Source organism: Zea mays, chromosome 3 (assembly GCF_902167145.1).
Source record: "Zea mays cultivar B73 chromosome 3, Zm-B73-REFERENCE-NAM-5.0, whole genome shotgun sequence".
In the NCBI taxonomy this organism is placed as follows: domain Eukaryota; kingdom Viridiplantae; phylum Streptophyta; class Magnoliopsida; order Poales; family Poaceae; genus Zea; species Zea mays.
In genome coordinates, this window is record NC_050098.1 from 194,887,943 (window position 1) to 194,906,946 (window position 19,004).

The following is a 19,004-nucleotide window of genomic DNA, read 5'->3' on the forward strand; positions in this document are numbered from 1 at the left end:
GAATTGCCTTCATAACTTAACAAATCAATCACAAATTTCCTCCGAAAAATCTCCGCAACCTATGCAAACATAAGAGAACAAAACATTATTTTTTTGTTATGTAACTTGAATTTATGTTTAAACATGGAACAAACGTACTCTACTCTTCCTGACAAATTTCATCCGCCCATCATTTCTCCACATTTCTATAGCTTGTAAAATGATTCCATAGCTTATAAAACGATGTAGCTGGTGTTACTCCTATAGACTAATGTTTTGCCAACTATATTATATATAATAAAAATCATAGAAAAAATTAAATTGCTGAGAAGGTGGTACGAAGAAAATACCTTTTGAGTCAATTTGAGCATTAGTCCAAATTGTATGTTCCCACTTAAAAATATCATCTGTCCATGTAAAACGTTTCTTGTATGCAATCTTATATTTTTATGAAGCCATGATAACCGCTTCTACAAATCTTTTGTATGGCATGGGCTTACATAACTCATAATTATGCACATAATTTTTGGTAGAAAAAAAGATACCTAGCTCGAGTATTGTAAATCTAAGCCAAAGAGGAGACTATAAGATTTCTGGCAGAGTTGTCAAGGGAAATAAAAAGTGTGTAACACAAAACATTGATGTTAAGGTTTACCTGCTATTGGCTGTAAACATCATCATCCATATACGAAGTCCAGCACCAGCCTTACTAATTTAACATTCGATTCTAAATCAAGAATGGTACAAAGCTTCAGCATACATAGAAATATTAGAAACACAAAAATTGTGGGAATGAAAATTGATACCTACCTGAGATTATTTTTTCTCGTGTAAAAAAGAATATTGTAGGGTTCCAACAGAGCTGAGAAGAGACTTAAACAAGTGTGACACTTCAATAAAACCCATTGTACGGTAATAAATAGCAGAAGGGAACGGTCTACATCATGAGTCCCAACTATGAATAAAAATATTTAAATGTTCAGCTAATGATCTAGACTTCTAGATCTTTCATAGGCATGCCTTGTTGGAGAATGTGACCTGCTCCTCATTCTCCCTCGAGCGCTTGTCATATCACCACTCCTGTATCTATGACCGACTCTTTCAGAATCCCTCCCATTTCTGTAGAGATTGCTTCAGTGCTCTGATCCTCTCTCTCTCTCTCTCTAATCATAGGATTTGTCTTTTCTACAACTTTGCTCATACTGACGATCACGATTATAGTCATGCTCCCTAGACCTCTCTCTTCTGGTATCTCTATCCTTGCCTCCACATCAGGTTCTTTTCCCCTCTGCTTTTGACGCTCCTCTGCTTTCTGCTCCCTGGCAAGCCTATCTATCTCTTTCAACTTCTCTTTTGCTGCCTGGATTAGATACAACCATCATAAGTGCTCAATAAATTTAATCATTATTCACAAGCTTCTAGTGAAGTAATAATTCACCTTGTATTCCACTAAAAAATCTCTTACCATAGGAAAGGTTGAAGGTTATGCTCCATTGACTGATGTAACTTGATGAGTATATGTTTCTAAAAACTAAATCATGTTTTGGATTAACCAATATAAAAATAGAATAGTTTGTTCCTTTATGCAAATTGTAGACCTCGATTAAGTGCTTGTTTTTCAGTCCTAACTTTACATTCTAAACTAAACACTAATTCAAAGAATGTTTCTGACCACTAAACTGAACATATACCCCTGTTTTCAGTCCTAACTTTACATTCTAAACTGAACACTAATTCAAAGCATGTTTCTGCCCACTAAACTGAACATATACTCCTGTTTTTCAGTCATAACTTTACATTCTAAACTGAACACTAATTCAAAGCATGTTTCTGCCCACTAAACTGAACATATACCCCTATTTTCAGTCCTAACTTTACATTCTAAACTGAACACTAATTCAAAGCATGTTTCTGCCCACTAAACTGAACATATACACCTGTTTTTTAGTCCTAACTTTACACTCTAAACACTAATTCAAAGCATGATTAACTAAAATAAATTCAACCCATCTATGGACCACCTCTTTTTTAAATAATACTCTAACGAGTAAAGCCGAAACCATATTGTCATTCTATCTTTAACCTGCTTTGTGGTTATCCATCTATTTTTCATGTGTTGTTAATCAGATGTTGAGGTTCGAGGCAAAGTTAGGCTTGAGTTATTTATTCAGGAATGAACTAAAAACAGAAAATGAGCAAGAAAAATCAAATGTACTGCAATTGGACAATTAATAGGACAACTATTAGCTGCTGACCGACGATGAGGAAATTGGCTATCAACATAACATCTGAAAATCTGAAAGAAGCATTTGAAAAATACGCATTCATTTTCCTAACTCAAGAAAATTAGGTACATACATGCAACAAAAATGGGGGTCAACTAAACTCTTCAAACATGTTTAAAAAATGAAACATGAGGGACTTAACTTTACTCTCCGTTTAAAATAACAAAAATTATAATTTAGAAAAGAGGGAATAGTAACAAGAGTGAGAAATTACTTAGTCTAGAATGGCAAACAAGTCCTTGGCAGAGGGGCTGGAGTTCCCAGCAAGGGCAGTAAGTAGGTACACAATCAACAACAAACTTCATGTGCAAACCACCATTCCAGTTAGTTCCCAACTTTTAGCTATGTTGTACCCAACTCGACTATCAAATGGACCTGTTTGTTTTGCCTTTACCCCCTGCTCCCCTCCCATGCTAAAAACAACAAAGACATTGAAGTTTGGAGACCCTTCAAAAACCAAAACCAAGATGACCAAGAGAACCCAACCTAGAAGCTTTGATTATGAGGACCTGTGTCGATGTAATAGACCACCTAATATTCCTCACACTACATTACTTATGTCTTCCTTTAGGACTATGTTTTTAGCTCTGTATTAAATGTTATGAACCTATGTATTAAAAGGTTGCATTTGAGACAACATGTCATTTTTGTTGAAATATTTTTTTCTTATATGCTACCAAAAATCCAGGAATATGTTACTCCACCCCCCTAATAGCAAGAATGGTACCAAAAATATTTCTTTCTTATCAACCAAGCAATGTTTCACTAATTCAATATGTAGGATGGATGGATATGCCTACCTTATGGAAGAGGGGTGGCATAGAAAAGAATGCATCTAAAAAAGTCAAAATGTCTTATATGTTGATTTTAGCTCTACCTATAGACACACACCACAACTGAACAACACTTAGACCAGCTGTTGTTCCTGATCGTTACCATAAATGAGAACCTACCAAAGAACCTTCTGCTCGCACCACACACACATTTAGCTAAGAAAACAGGTGCTGTGTAGAGTGATTTGAGCTGACTACACTTCTAGCATCAGGGCCTGTACTGGTTGGGATCGTAGGTAACACTGTTCCTAGTTTGCAAGAACAAAAATGGTCCAAGCATGTCTGTAACTGCAAAACCAAGGCCCTGAAGCATCTAATAATTGCACCACTAAATTCATCTGAAGAATCTCAAGATGAAAGCATAGCCCCAGAAGTCAACTATTTTAGCATTGCTACTATCGTGAGGAGGAAAAGGAAAAGAAGCGCAAGAGTTACACACAGAAACCACACTATGTGCCTAATTCATTTCATACCATCCTCAACTGGCCCTGAATCAACTGTTGGAACAAGTGCTATTTCACTTCATAATGTTATCAACTAACCCAAAATAAACTACTAAAACAAGTACTAATTAGTTCACTGCAGAGTCACTTGTTTCAGTAAAGTTCAACTGTTGGAACAAGTGTTATTTCACTTCATACTATTATCAACTAACCCAAAATAAACTACTGAAACAAGTACTAATTAGTTCACTGCAGAGTCAGATTTTCAGTAAAGCCGCTAACTGCTAGACTATAATTAAGGGATTCGATGATATGAGTACGGCAGAGCAGAATTAAGCGGGTGACCTGATTCACCGAGGAGAGGCGTTACTTGCATACCTGAGGAACAATATGGCGGCCCGGTAACTGGAGATGAGCATTGCATAGGGGCAGACAAAAGTGCAGGAGCAGCAGAAGGTGCTGGCGCAGGTGCAAGCACTGGTGCAGCAGGAGGTGAAGGTGCAACATAAGGGGCAGGCACATGCATAAGAGAGGCGGTCTTCAGTTCGCCATCAGCTGGACTTCCATCAGCAACAGCTTTAGCAGGATCCACAGGGCCTTGGACCTTCTGGTTCTCATACTTGGTCAAACCTTGCCCCTATCCAAGGCGTGCCTTCTTCCTTGGTGCCTCGTCCTCGGTCCCATGAAGACAGGCATGGACAGAGGCTGAGCTGAAGCCTCCTTCCCTGAGGCAGAGAGCCGGGTGGTTTGGCCAACAGCATCTGCTGGCTCAGATCTGCTTTCCCTTCTCCGCCATGGTGTCACCCGTGGGAGGTTATCCCTATCCGGCCACCCAGAACCGCGTGACCGCATGCTTGTAGGGGTCGCACCGCAGCACGGTCGGCCTAGTCCCCGCCCAGACCTTGTCGATGTACTGCAGGATGATCTGGGACTTGTTTACGGGGCGACCCGCGTGGAGCAGCACAAGCACGGTCTTGTGCACCGGGTTGGAGCTGAGCAGGAGCGCACTCTTGTTGCCGAGGTCCTCCTCCGCGTACTCGTACGCCAGGCCCTTGAGGTTGAGCATGATGCGGACTCGGATCACAAACGGGCTCGTCCATAGGCCCAGCACCTTCAGGTCATCGGCCATAACACCCTGAATTTGGGGGTAGAATTTTTTCTTTTTTCTCTCACCAAATTCGGGTGTTACTCTCTTTTCTCTTCCCGTTCCGCTCCTTCTTCCCAATTTCAAACTAGTATAGTGACAGGTGTCCGTGTCGTGTATGAACAAAACCTAAGTGTCATGGGTGTTGCATCATGCCGAAGCACATTTCTTTGTCTAATGTCGCGTGTTCGTCTCGTTCCGTTTCGGTTTTTGGTTCGTGATTTAATTCCATTTGATGGTCATGCGTGTTGTGGATCTTGATCCGCGATGTGATCCAGCCCAGCCCGGCCTGGCCCAGTCCAACCCGCGCGCCCTTGGCGCCCCACACCCCCCCTATGCGCCCCCTCCTCCTCTCCCTCTCTCATTTGGATTTCCCGCGCAGCAACCTCTCTCTCCCTCTCCCACCTCTCTCTCCCCGTGGTGCCCTAGGGTTTGGAGTCGAGATCACCGGAATTTGGATCCCCGGAGGTGAGTTTTTCCCCTCCCCTTCCCTTCTCTCTCTCCCTCCCTCTCCCTTCTTCTTCCCCTGCGCGCGCCCCTGCTCCCCCGCGGCGGCGCGGCTCGCCCCTGCCCACCCCTACGCGGCGGCCCTGCCCCTCCCCTTCCCCGTGCGGCAGCGCGCCCCGTCCCGGCCCCCTGCGCGGCGGCGCGGCCCGCCCGCCCCTGCCCCTGCCCCTGCGCGGCGGCGCTCGCCCCGGCTCCGGCTCGACCCGCCCTGCCCCTGCTCCCTCCCTCGCAGTGGCTCGGCCACCGGCGCAGCCCCGGCCCCCGGCGCGGCCCCCGGCGTGGTCCTCTGCCCCAGCGAGGCGGCTCAGCCCCTACGCGCGGCCCTCGGCCCCCTGCGCGCGGCGTCTCGGCCCCGGCGTGACTCGTGTAGCCCCGTTTACCCCCTAACGCGTTCCTGCGTGCGCAAACCCACGCGCGCGGTGATTATTTTTGGTTGTAGTTAATTTCAAACTCCGTTAGTTAGCGTGCTGCGTCTCACGCTTCGTCACGCGACAAATTTGTCTAATTTCAGATTCTATTGATGTGCTGCGTCGCGCGCTTCGTCGCGCGACGACCCATTTTAATTTCAGGTTGTTTAATGTGTGACGTCGCATGTCCAGTCGTGCGACGTTCCACTTTAAACTCAGCTCTGTTGACGTATGTCGTCGTGCGCTTCGTCGCGCGATGCTTAACGTCTCTTTATAATTAATGCAAGTGTCTCGTTGTGCGCTCTGTCGCGCGGCGAGTCGTTTACTTCTTAATTCAATCTAAATGTCGTGTCGTACGTCTCGACGTGCGACCACTCCCTTTCATTCACCTTCAATTGTTTACAATAATTAAATGTGGAACTTGACTTTACTTTATGCTGAACGTAGTGTCCAAATTAATTCCCTTCTATCGAGCGAGTAATTTAATTCATAATCATGTAACGTGATCGTTTCTCGACTGTCTTTTTCTCTTTCTCTCTTAGCCTTAATTGCGAACCCGCGTGGAACGTCTGTTTATTTACTGCATTCTATTGTATGGTGTATTGTTCTTTTATATTAAATGTGTGGATGTATATATGTTTGCGCTCGCATAGAGAACGATCCGGTTGAAGAGCCCGAAGAGCTCGCAGGAGAAGCCCCTGAGCAGCAGTTGGTTGGTGGAGGCAAGTGTCCCTTGACCTATCTCTGTCCTATACATTCTTTAATTCACCTCCCGCATTTCACAGTTATACCTAAGGATTGACTAGCTTTTTGTCGGGGACCATAATTAGGGGTACCCTCAAGACTCCTAAATCTCAGCTGGTAACCCCCATCAGCACAAAGCTGCAAAGACCTAATGGGTGCGATTAGGTCAAGGATCGGTCCATTCGAGGGACGCGATCACGCCTCGCCCGAGCCCAGCCTCGGGCAAGGGCAGCCGACCTCGGAGGATCTACGTCTCGCCCGAGGACCCCCTCCAGCAACGGACACACCCTCGGCTCGCCCGAGGCCCAGTCTTCACCAAGAAGCAACCTTGGCCAAATCGCCACGCCAACCGACCAAATCGCAGGGGCATTTAATGCAAAGGTGGCCTGACACCTTTATCCTGACGCACGCCCTCCAGTCGACAGAGCCAAAGTGACCGCAGTCACTTCGCCGCTCCACTGACCGGTCTGACAAGAGGACAGCGCCGCCTACGCCGCTCCGACTGCTGAGCCACTTGATAGAGTGAGGCTGACAGCAGCCAAGTTCGGCCTCAGGCGTCATAGGAAACTCCGCTTCGCCTGACCCTAGGGCTCGGACTTGGGCTCAGCCCCGGAAGACGACGAACTCCGCTTCGCCCGACCCCAGGGCTCGGACTCGGGCTCAGCCCCGGAAGACGACGAACTCCGCTTCGCCCGACCCCAGGGCTCGGACTCGGGCTCAGCCCCGGAAGACGACGAACTCCGCTCCGCCCGACCCCAGGGCTCGGACTCGGGCTCAGCCCCGGAAGACGACGAACTCTGCTTCGCCCGACCCCAGGGCTCGGACTCGGGCTCAGCCCCGGAAGACGATGAACTCTGCTTCGCCTGAACCTAGGGCTCGGACTCGGGCTCAGCCCCGGAAGACAACGAACTCCGCTCCGCCCGACCCCAGGGCTCGGACTCGGGCTCAGCCCCGGAAGACGACGAACTCCGCTCCGCCCGACCCCAGGGCTCGGACTCGGGCTCAGCCCCGAAGAACGACGAACTCCGCTTCGCCCGACCCTAGGGTTTGGACTCAGCCCTGGCCTCAGCTGACGGTCTCCGCCTTGTCCGACCCAGGGGCTCGGACTCGACCTCGACCTTGGAAGACAGACTCGACCTCGACCTCGGAGGAGCCTCCACCTCGCCCAACCTAGGGCACGTACCGACCACGTCGATAGGAGGCGCCATCATTACCCTACCCTGAGCTGACTCAGGCTACGGGGAACAAGACCGGCGTCCCATCTGGCTCACTCCACTATACGAGTAATGATGGCGCCCCGCATGCCCTGTGACGACGGCGGCTCTTAGCCCCCTTACGGAAGCAAGAGGACGTCAGCAAGGACTCGATAGCCCCGACAGCTGTCCTTCCGCCAGGCTCCAGTGCTCCTCTGATGGCCACAAAACCACACGAACTGGGTGCCAAAACCTCTCCGGCTGCCACGATGGCATGTACTTAGGGCGCTAGCTCTCCTCCGCTAGACACGTTAGCACACTGCTACACCCCCATTGTACACCTGGATCCTCTCCTTACGCCTATAAAAGGGAGGTCCAGGGCCCTCTTACAGAGGGTTGGCCGCGCGGGGAAGGACGGGACGGCGCTCGCGCAAGGCCGCTGCTCCCTCCCACGTGGACGCTTGTAACCCCCTACTGCAAGCGCACCCGACCTGGGCGCGGGGCTAACACGAAGGCCGCGGGTTCCACCTCCCACGCCTGTCTCCCTCCGGCTGCTCTCCCCCCTTCGCGTTCCGCCTCGCGCCGACCCATCTGGGCTGGGGCACGCGACGATAATTTACTCGTCAGTCCAGGGACCCCCCGGGTTTCGAAACGCCGACACTTTTGTTATCTATTTGGGTTGGATTATTATTGCTTAGTCTTATGCTATTGCTCAACTCTAATCAATGAACATGATGAGAATTATCAATGATACGTTGTTTTCCCCTCTTTTATTATGATGTTATACTTGTGGCCTTCAAGGGGGCTCGAGCGGTTTCTCGAGTACCTCTCCGTAAGGACCTGTTCGTTGGATGACCGCCCGGGAAAACAGTGCAACCATGAGGGTAGAGTGGGACGCCCTTAGCTGAGTAATTAGAGGAACCGGGGTGTAGTTCTCTTAGCCGTTGTGCCGTCAATGGGGCTCGGTGTATGCGGCTCGCTCTGCCAAGGTTGATTTGTCCCTTGGGGAGGAGTGCGGTACATTTAGGAAACCTAACGGGCGGCTACAGCCCTGGGGAATCTTTGTAAAGGCTACGTAGTGATACCCTGCTGGATCACCTTGGTAGTGATCAATGGAGAGTCATGATCTCTAGGCAGAAAGGAAATCACGGCTTGTGGGTAAAGTGCATAGCCTCTGCAGAGTGTTTGAAAACTGATATATCAGTCATGCTCGCGGTTATGAGCAGCCAAGGGAGCTCCAGTGATTAGTGGTACTTGATCAGAGATGTTCGGATTACAGGTGGCAATGAGATTGATGGTTTTTGGTATTGACTCTGGTAATGGTAAGTGGTACTCTTTCCGTTTGGAAAGGAGTACGTTTGGGTTAATAATGTGGGTTAATTCTAAAACTTGGCTTTCTCTACTAGTAATAATAATCTGACCAACTAAAAGCAACTGCTTGACTTACCCCCACATAAAGCTAGTCCACTACAACCAAACAGGATACTTGCTGAGTATGTTTCTGTGTACTCACCCTTGCTCTACACAACAACCCCCCCTTCCCCAGGTTGTCCGCATTGCAACCACTGCTCAGGAGAAGACGAAGCCGTGGAAGGAGACTTCTAGGAGTTCCAAGACTACGACGAGTTCTAGGTGTGGGTTAGCAGCAACCCCCCAGTCGGCTGCCTGTGAAGGCCGCGTTTATCTACGCTTCGTTTTTGCACTTTGATTATTGTAAAGACTATGTGGATGTCTCAGACATATGATGTAATCGACTATTATTTCCCTTTTTAATACTATTTGAGCACTGTGTGATGATGTCCATGTTATGTAACTGCTGTGTACGTGAATTGCTGATCCTGGCACGTACATGGTTCGCATTCGGTTTGCCTTCTAAAACCGGGTGTGACATAGATGGTATCAAAGCCGTGCTGACTGTAGGACCGCTAACCTAGAGTAGAATGGTCGTTCTAAGGATTATAGACCTCTGTCCCTGCCTTGACTTTGGTATCCCTTCAAAAGTTGGTCATATCGACCAAACCTATGTTCTACTATATATTATACCTTGCTGAAAATTGTATTTTATTCTAATCCTTCATTTATTTACTAGGTGAGTGCCCATGCGTTGCGACGGGAGTAAAAAAATTTGTATGAGACATAGAAACAAAACGACAAATATCACTATGATATGCAAAATCCGTGTGGTAAATATTATCAATATCACATAAATTATTTCTAAAAAGTCAATTTCGAATTTTGTAATGACAGACAAATGTGTCGACAACCATACACTAATCTAATCCTTTTTAGCGATATTGATAAGCCGTTGTTGTATGTTTGCAGGGATGATATATCGACACGAATTAGTGCACAACGATTTCATAAAAATCATAAATAAATAGTGCACAACAATTTCATAAAAAACGAATACCACGTATATTATCGACATCAATATCTCAAATTCCTTGGCACAATCAATACAAAACTAAACTGATACAAATCATATTATACTACAATATAAATATCAGAAATAAAGTCTAAGTGAGCGGAAGGAGGCATGGAGCCTATTGCATGCACGCACCACATAGACGCCCAAACGTGGTGCACTTTACTGTATCCTGAATCATAAATAGTGAAGACACTAAATTTATAGAATAGGAGAATGTTCACACATTGATCATGTAGAAGAATGTTCATGACGTTTACTTGGTAGGACCATATTGATAGGATAACCAAGTATATATGTTAGTGAATTTCACATGTCATTATACGGTTCCGTTGGTCAAAAGAAATTGTCCGGCATCTCCATCACATTGTTGTGTGACAATCCGATTTCACTGAAGGTCACTGACTGTCGCCTCTTCAAATGCCATCGAGTCAGCTTCATGTTTGCGTCCAAATCTCAACCATTAATTCAGAATTCCTTGGGGCCGGCCACTGTACTTTCATTTCCCAAGCTTGCCCATGCTTCCCTCATTATCGATGACCATAACACTATGGTATTGTTTGATTCACGGATTATAACGTAATGACAGCAGTAATAATTCACGCTCAAGTGACAACGATAATAAATTTGAATACAGTTTCTAGTGTGATATCTAATTACGGTTAGACTTAAACAAACATAATTTAACGCTATTTGTTACCCGTCACATTACAATTATGACAGCACCTATGTGTCCTCATGGTAATAACAACAGCTCGCACGCGCTGCTGGTTTGTTCCTGGACACTGCTGGTTCTCCGGTGGATCACTTTTCAATTGTAAACACTGAACCGTGATGGGTTTGGACACCTGGAGTGTAAAATCTTGGATGCTGGTGCTGCTAGCAGAGAATATACAACACGCTTCCTACTTTTGATATCCCAAAGGCCAAATCTTGAATCCAGCTACTGAAAATCTGGGGTCAAATCAGATTGTTTCCCTGCAGACACAAAGTGTCTGAAACCTTTGACTGTTTAGTGTTCCAACAAGGAGGTTAAGTTTGGAAAAGGCAGCAGCAGCATGTATACGTACCATTTCCACCCACCAGGAAGTACGTTCCCGCTCCTGTCGACTGAAAAAGGACCTGGTATTGTGCCGTTTCTGGACCACCATAAAAGTCACCTACGGTTAGTAATTTGCTTCCAGCAGCAGATCGTGCATAGTGGGGACATTGGAAAATACTAATAGCAATGACAAGACAGTTTAAGACACCTAGGATTCTAAAGTACGAACACTGTTTTAGCTATTATATTATGGCAACATGGAACATGTATTGTACTTAAATCCAACCAATACTATTTTTCTCTCTACCCAATAGAAAAATTTAAACCATCTTTTCTTGCCCAGCAGAAACATCCTTTGCACCTGTTTGAAGAGATCTCCCCCTAAAAACAAAGGAATAAAGTTGATTCAGAGAGAGCTAGAAAGTAAGAATCTGTTGTAAAAACAAAGGAATACCAGTAGAAACTATTTCGTTACAGTACACTCCTATTTTGAGATAATAATAAACCAAGGAACAAAACACACCTCCATTCAAAACTCAGCAAGCAATTACTTCTACACAACAAGTATACTCCCTCACCTCTGTTCTGGTTACAAGTACTGGAAAATGGTTTCCAGATTTCATATCACTTGCACATACTCTGTAATTAGATGGAAATGAAAAACGTTCACATAATATCTCATCTAGCCCAGTGGCAGAGCAGAAAGTGAGCTTATTTGGTTAAGCCATTACGGGGATCACTTAGGTATACAATGTGACTTTCTAAACCATTATGTAGATTTATATCTCAAATTCTGTGCAAATTACTACCTTTGCACAGCACACAGAAATGGACTATAAATCACGCTGCTTCACACTTTTCTGCTATGAAGAAACCTACAATCTAGTTTCAGGTCTATAACCTGCATGCAGAGATCTGTGATTAATCAGCTTGTTTTGACATCCCTGACTCCTAGCAGCTAAACAATCGAAAGGAGGAAATAGTAAGCAGTGAAGTTAACCTCATCTGAAGTGATGATCGCCACGCCTCCCACATGCAGCTAGGGCCCCTAGACAGTGATATGTACGCACAGCAACACGCGGCCGACCTGTAGCTAGTCCCCATTCACCTTCCCGATGCAATCCCATTGCGATTATGGACGCTCATGGATAGATGCAGGTGGGAGAGTGAGGAACATCATTTATGCACAGCCGCCACCCTCTGGACGCAATCCCATCGCGTCGCCGATCTGGCGCAGCCGCGCTCCCAGTGTGCTGCCGCCCCTTTAGCTCCGGTAGCGCCGCCTGCGTGCAGAGATCTGTGATTAATCAGCTTGTTTTGACACGTCCAGCGTGCTGCCGCCCCTTGAACATTGAAGCTCCCTAAAGTTGGACCCTCAAGCAATCATTTTCTCTTGCGTCACTAAGGGCAGGGCAGCTGATGTTAGGTATGTACCCTGCAATGAGTATATGTGCCTGAGGTGTAAAGAAACAGTTAATAAAACATTCCCTAGAGATTCCAAGCAACAGCATTACCTACCCAACCCAAATGATCAATGCAATAAAACCAAGGTAGAGTGAAGCTGGCACCAATGCATACCTAAAATTATGTCACCACAAGCTCCAAAGGACAAAACTCCCCCAAGGGCTCAACTCCTACAATCCGCTACTGCCAAAGGTTCAGTTTGTGATGAAGGCCATAGGCAAAAGGATTTTTATACTATTTTTTAATAAAATTCTCATATACCAACATAATATCATAGTAAAACCCATTTTTCCCATAAACCAATTGCACGCTTTGTTATTAGAAATTGCTAGACAGTTTGTCAGCACAAAGTGAGTTCACAATGTTTCGTCCATAAATTATAAGGGAGTTTTATATTATTTTTTAATAGAAATCCAAATTTGATGGAAACTTACCCACAACATGTTTTCCGTGGTTGGGGGTGTGAATGCCCACCTACAAAATATGTATACAGTAAAACTTGGTTAGGAGTTCACTGATGAATGGTGCAAAGTACTGCAATCATTGTAAGTATTCAATCTATTCCAGAATCCAGCTGAAAAACTAAAAAACAGGGGTAGGGAGAGAACTGCAAATGCTTAAATGAAGTTGTACTTACCCCGTACCCTGCTCTCCATTCTCACTTAAAGGGTTGAAGTTCTCCATGTTATCCTCAACAAACCACGGAAATTGGCTGGCTCGACAAACCACGGAAATTGGCTGGCTCGACAAACCACGGAAATTGGCTGGCTCGGCCGTTGCACTGGTTGGCCAAACCGGGACGACCTCTCCTTACAGCAAAAAACTTGAACAAGAGGCATTTCCTTTGTCCTTCCCCCACTCACTCTCCCAGCAAAGTAGTCCCCAAGTTGAAGGCAGAAGAAAAATATTACGGGCAAATATTACACTCTCTACTTTTGCCACGACAGCTAACAAATCTTGATCAAAGATTTCGAGCAGGATCCAGAATCATGACCTCCTCCTCCGCCGCCTCCTCGATGAGCCCGTTCCTGCACTCGTCGCTGTAGAAGGCCTTCTCACCCCTGCACCCCACCACAAGACGTTCCGTCAAAAATCAAGAACCGAACAGCGTTGGAACATGTCTCACATGACACATGACACGCCACGCATTTGATGGAAACCAGCAGAGCTCACTCACAGGTAGATGAAGATGTCCCGGTCCTCCAGCAGCCTCTTCATGCAGCAGCAGCAAGCCGGACGCGACGACTCTGGCGGGTGCCGCCGGCGACGAAGACAAAGACGCGGGCGGCTGCCGGTCGCTCAATGCCAATGACTCGATGCTGAAAACCACCTTCCTGCAGCCACCACCTACGTGGGCGGCTGTCGGTCGCTCATTGCCAACTACTTTATGCAAGCCCATAGCACGCCTTCAAGGGCAAGATCAACTTTTTTACAACAATGACTAAATTGTAATGGATGCAAAATTAAACAATATCTAAACATTTCGCACGTTCCTCCCATATGGGGCTGAAATGAGATTTTTGGAGTCTTGAATCTCTCTTCCAGCAGGTAAACCACCCTTCACCATCAACCTCGCAGGACGCGTGTGTATCCTTACGTAATTCAACTTCATAATCAGCATCTACGTAGCAAAGTTTCTTCACATGCGAGAGAAAAAGAGGTAGAGTCAGAAGAAGGCAGATATCGTCTCATGTTTAAAAACAATTAGCTTGTCTCAGCTATTAGTGAGATTGTTAAAAGAATATATGTACTCCAATCAACTTTAAACTTGCAGCATAAACAAAATTTACCTCCTTAATGGTTTGAACAGTGTACAACGACTCACCGGATTAATTTCTCCTCTGCATTAACGTCTTGAGAAATCCAGTGAGTTTAAGGGCATATTGCCCCACAGTTTCAACACATTTCTTATACATTACCCTACCTTGAAAGATTGTAGAAAACATATTATCAAAATGGTGAAATATAAATGACATTGATAAGTGCAGCTGAAAGATGCATATGCCAAACAGCATGGCTAATGTTCACCAAACGCATGGCTAATGTTCACCAAACGCATGGGAACACACTGTAAATAATTGCAGCTGAAAGATGCATATGCCAAACAGCATGACCTTTGGTATTGAAGCATCGTGGAGTGGCCCATCAGCGGCACGACGCCGGCGATGGAAACCCGTCGCACCAGCCGGGATCCCACCCACGAAGAGCTTCCAATCTCACTGGCCTCCTCCTCATGCGGGGAGCGGAGCTAGGGACATCAGGCCGAAGGGGAATAACAAGAACATCAAATAGCAACTCGAGAGGGATTGGGGATTAGGTTTTTCGTTACCGATCAGATGGTGTAGACCTCCGTGTGGCGGTGACCGGGGACGATGGCGTGGTGGCGGCGGCCAGAATCGATGGCGCGGACTGGAGTATGGTGGCGATTGGGGAGCGACTCCCAGGGGCACTCCTCCCGAACCGTCTTCACCACCATCTGGTCCTCTACCATCGCCGAGATCTAGCTGGATGGGGCGGATTCGACCCGTTGAAGGTAAGTGAGCGCCATCCTGGGAGGGGAGCGGGGGCGGTCGCGACGTTGATGGTAGGTGAGCGCCATCCTGTGAGGGGATCGGGGGGCGGAGAGCAGGGCAGCCGCGACGTTGATGGTAGGTGAGCGCTATCCTGGGAGGGGATCGGGGGGGCGGAGAGCGGGGCGGCCGCGACGTTGATGGTAGGTGAGCGCCATCCTGGGAGGGGATCGGGGGCGGCCGCGGACGTGGAAGGGGATCTGGGTCGATGGAGGAATGAGATCGTTGATGGCGACGACGAAAGCGCGTCGGGAGAGCGGAGCAGAGTGGAGTGGGTGGGTTTGGGGCAGAACCGTGCACCATAACATGTGTGGACGTCTACACTGTGTTCTTAATAGTATTAGAGATGGTTCATTACTTGCTGGTCATACTAGTTCTGTTCTCACTCTTATGCTTGCGGTGTCTTTTGTAGATGGCTCGTCTTAGACACACTGCACGGAAGTCTATCATCCCGTTCTTACCCTCTCGTCTCACGGAGCGTCCGCTTCGTCGTCCCATGGTTGGTCAGTCCAGCCACTTGGAGAGGCTGCACCACCACCTGCATGAGGAGCAGGAGTGTCGACGACAGGAGCAGGAGCAGCAGGGCTCTTCTTTCTCGCTCCAGAAGGAGATAGAGTCTGTGAGGAGCTGCTCCCCCGTGCTTCCCCTAGAGGCGCCCCCTGCACCACCCCTGAGCGCCCCAGTCCCTAGAGTAGCTGTTGGAGGAGACCCAGATGACGGAGGTGGCGACAGTAGCTCGAGCCACGACACCGACTTTTCTGCCGACCAGGAGCCGGAAGGATGGGTTGCTCGACCCATCACTCGCGACGCTGCTCGCGGGTGTCACTTCCATGATGCGCTCGACACCCTGCTACGTCGGGCACTTGACCGGCGTACTTGGTCTATCGAGTATCGTTGTGTGGTCTACCAGCATAGTCGCGGGGTCTACCCGGACCACTGGGAGGCGACCTGCCTAGTGCGCCGTCCGGAGAACAGTCTCTGGGGTGCTGAGGTCTGCTCAGAGCACTATTCCATCTCTGAGCGGGACTCAGCTGAGGCGGCCATGTAAGATGCCGCACGGCGTGCGCTTTCGCACTACTGCTCGGTGCTCGGTGGGGTAACTGACGGTCTCAACCTGAAGTATTACCCCCGCCGTCCATCTGGCAGCACAGGAGGCGTGATTGTCTCACCTGTTGGTGAGGACAATCCTAGGTTGAGCAGCATAGTCAACCTAGCCGCCATGCTAAACACGGAGCTGGACCATGCATTAGATGAGCTGAGTAGGGCTCATGCTGAGATCGCCCAGCTACGGGCTGAGCGCGCGGAACGTCGTCACCTGGATGATGGCTCCCCCGCTCCCGTCGGGACTTAGCACCCGTACCGCTCACCTCGGCGTGGACACCAGTCTTATGGCAACCCCGACTGTCAGACCAAGATAAATTTAGAACTATAGATCGTCAGAGTCGGATCTTGTAATTAATACGAAATATATACACAGAAGCTATAGTCTTAGCATTAGTCTCGCTTTTAGTTAGTCTTAGTTAGACAGGGTAGTTTGCTATATCCTGTGCATTTATGTTTGTCATGATGAACGATGTTTGATTTGGATCTTTGTAATGACTGTCTGTCGGTGTTTTGGGTCCGACCGCACACCCGGGGTTGCCCCTCAAGGTGTTTTAGGAGTAGGACGGTGTCGACAACTGTAGCAAAATGGTTCGTGCCGATCGCACGAGGGACAGTGGACAAGGTTTACAGGTTCGGGCCGCTTAGAGATGCGTAACACCCTACGTCCTGGTGAGTATGCTTGGTGAATGTGGTTACAAGAGAGCTCTCTGGATTAAGAATACAGAGAGTTGACGTGGGTGGCTAAGTAAAGGGTCGATCGTTCTGAAGGGGTGCCCCCTAGGCCTTATATACTCGACCGTGGAGCAGTACACGTGGATAAGATAACAACAAGTAGCTAAAAGATAGTGAACCTCTTGAGATTATCCCTACGTAACCCTCGCCGACTTATCCTCGCATGGCTTCGTTGCATGGAGGCTCCAGCGCGGGAAAGTCGGATCTCTGTTGCGGTCATTCGCTCGATGCTGTGGGCCGTCCGGGTTTGCACCAATCCGACCTCATGTCGTTCTGCTTTGCTGGTTGTTTCTCCCCAGGCCCACGAAAGAATGACCTTACGATTTATTGGGCCCTTGGGCCTTTCGTGAGGTCCTTTACTCTTTTAGTGGACCCGGGGGATATCTGTCCCCCACAAGCCCCCGATCTTTGGGTTAATTTAGAGGTAATCAACCCGAAGATCCCAGGTCCAGCTTGCCGGCAATTTGAAGAAAGATGGCTTCCTGTTGTCTTCTCCTGCTCCGATCACTCGTTGACCAAAACCTAGTTTCGTGCTTGCGCCTTAGAGGTCAGCATTCCAATTTGTAGGATTCTGAACTTCATTGGGTGCACCGGAGGTGCACCCAATGGGTGTAGCCCCCGAGCTTCGAGTAGATTTTAGAAAATAATCTACTCGAAGGTCTTCAGTAGAGATTATTTCCATTTGTGCTCCTTCATTTTGGTTGAGGGTTGGCTTTTTTAATCTTGTCCCACACTTTTAGAAATCGGCACTATCTCGGCTTGGAATGATAATCCATGGGGTGCACCAGAGGTGCACCCAATGGGTGTAGCCCCCGACCTTCAAGTGGATTTTTGAGGATAATCCACTCGAAGGTCTTCCTTTTGTGTCCTTTTGCTGAAGATTATCCTTTCTGCTTGTAAAAAATTGGCATGATGTCATCCGCACTATGTCATCAATATTATGCGTCAGAGGTCAGCATGTATTTTGTCTTTTGCAGCCGAGTTCGCAATCCATCCATATCTTGCTAGGCAGTGCAATTTATTTGCTCTGTGACTGATTGGACATTTGATGGACGTTCTCTGTCTAGTCTTCAAGTCGTTTCTGTCGACCATATTTTGTACTCCACTGGCTATATTTGGCTTCCCTCTAACTCTCACTGATATCTCATTTTTGTCTTGAGGCATTCACTGCGTGCCCTGCACAGATGTGACCATTTTGAAAAATATACTGATAATTCCTGGGCGTCCCCCCAATGGGTGTGGGCAAGGGACGGCTTGGTACGCTGAGTGTTTTAGCCGGCTGCTTCTGAGTAGTAATGTGATGTGACGGCGAGTGTAATCATATCCTTTGCGCTGTTGACTGGAGTCCCAATGGGTGTAGAGTTGCATGAAACGGCGTCAGCCGCCTGACGTGTCTTCAGACGGGTTGAAGTGCTTATTGAATGTTTTGCGACTGTTCGGTGACCGCGGTTGGAGGTGAGCGGTTGCCTTCTCCCTTTATAAATAACGTCGTTGCCCCTCTGGTTTTTTCACATCTCCTCGCTGTTCTTTACTGCTTCCTTCTCTTCTCTCCCGTCTGCTTCCGCCATGGTCAAGAGCAACAAGCGCAAGCGTGAACCGACTCCTCCATCAGAGGATTTCGGTGACTCGGAATACTCGGAGGAGGAATTCTCCTTCGAGTCCGAGGGGTCTCCGGCTCCCGTCTCTCCCCCGGCGTCGTCCGATGACTCGGACGACTCCCAGGGGATAGCCGCGGAAGTCTGGACATACATCCGGGCCGTCGAGCGCTCCGGGCTCGAGGGTTCGGATGAGTCGGAGTACTCCTCGGATTAGGGGGCTATAAAAGGGACCCCTAGGCGCATGGAGGAGCTACACAAGCTTACAAGAAACATTCTAAGACTCCAATACTCCAACTTCACGCATTCGATTCTCTGAGATAGTGACTTGAGCTCCATTTGAGTTGTGAACTTCATGCGTTGTGTTTTGAGCTCGAGTTGTGACTTGTGTGCGTGATTGTGTTGTGGATTTAAGTCTTGTGTGTGTTGCTCTCCCCTCCCTTACTTCTGTGCTTCGTTTGTGATCATCATTGTAAGGGCGAGAGGCTCCAAGCTGTGGAGATTCCTCGCAAACGGGAGAAAGACTAAGAAATAGAA

General features: G+C 47.7%; 1 long non-coding RNA gene across 1 annotated transcript; it reads right to left on the bottom strand.

The window, feature by feature from the left end:
* Positions 1 to 10,555: 10,555 nt before the first annotated feature.
* Positions 10,556 to 13,774, bottom strand: LOC103651129 (uncharacterized). Its single transcript, XR_564580.3, has 6 exons — positions 13,644 to 13,774; positions 13,104 to 13,527; positions 12,901 to 12,940; positions 12,003 to 12,636; positions 11,031 to 11,383; positions 10,556 to 10,955 (listed from the first exon to the last, which is right to left on the bottom strand). It is a non-coding gene; the product is annotated as an uncharacterized lncRNA (long non-coding RNA).
* Positions 13,775 to 19,004: the final 5,230 nt, after the last annotated feature.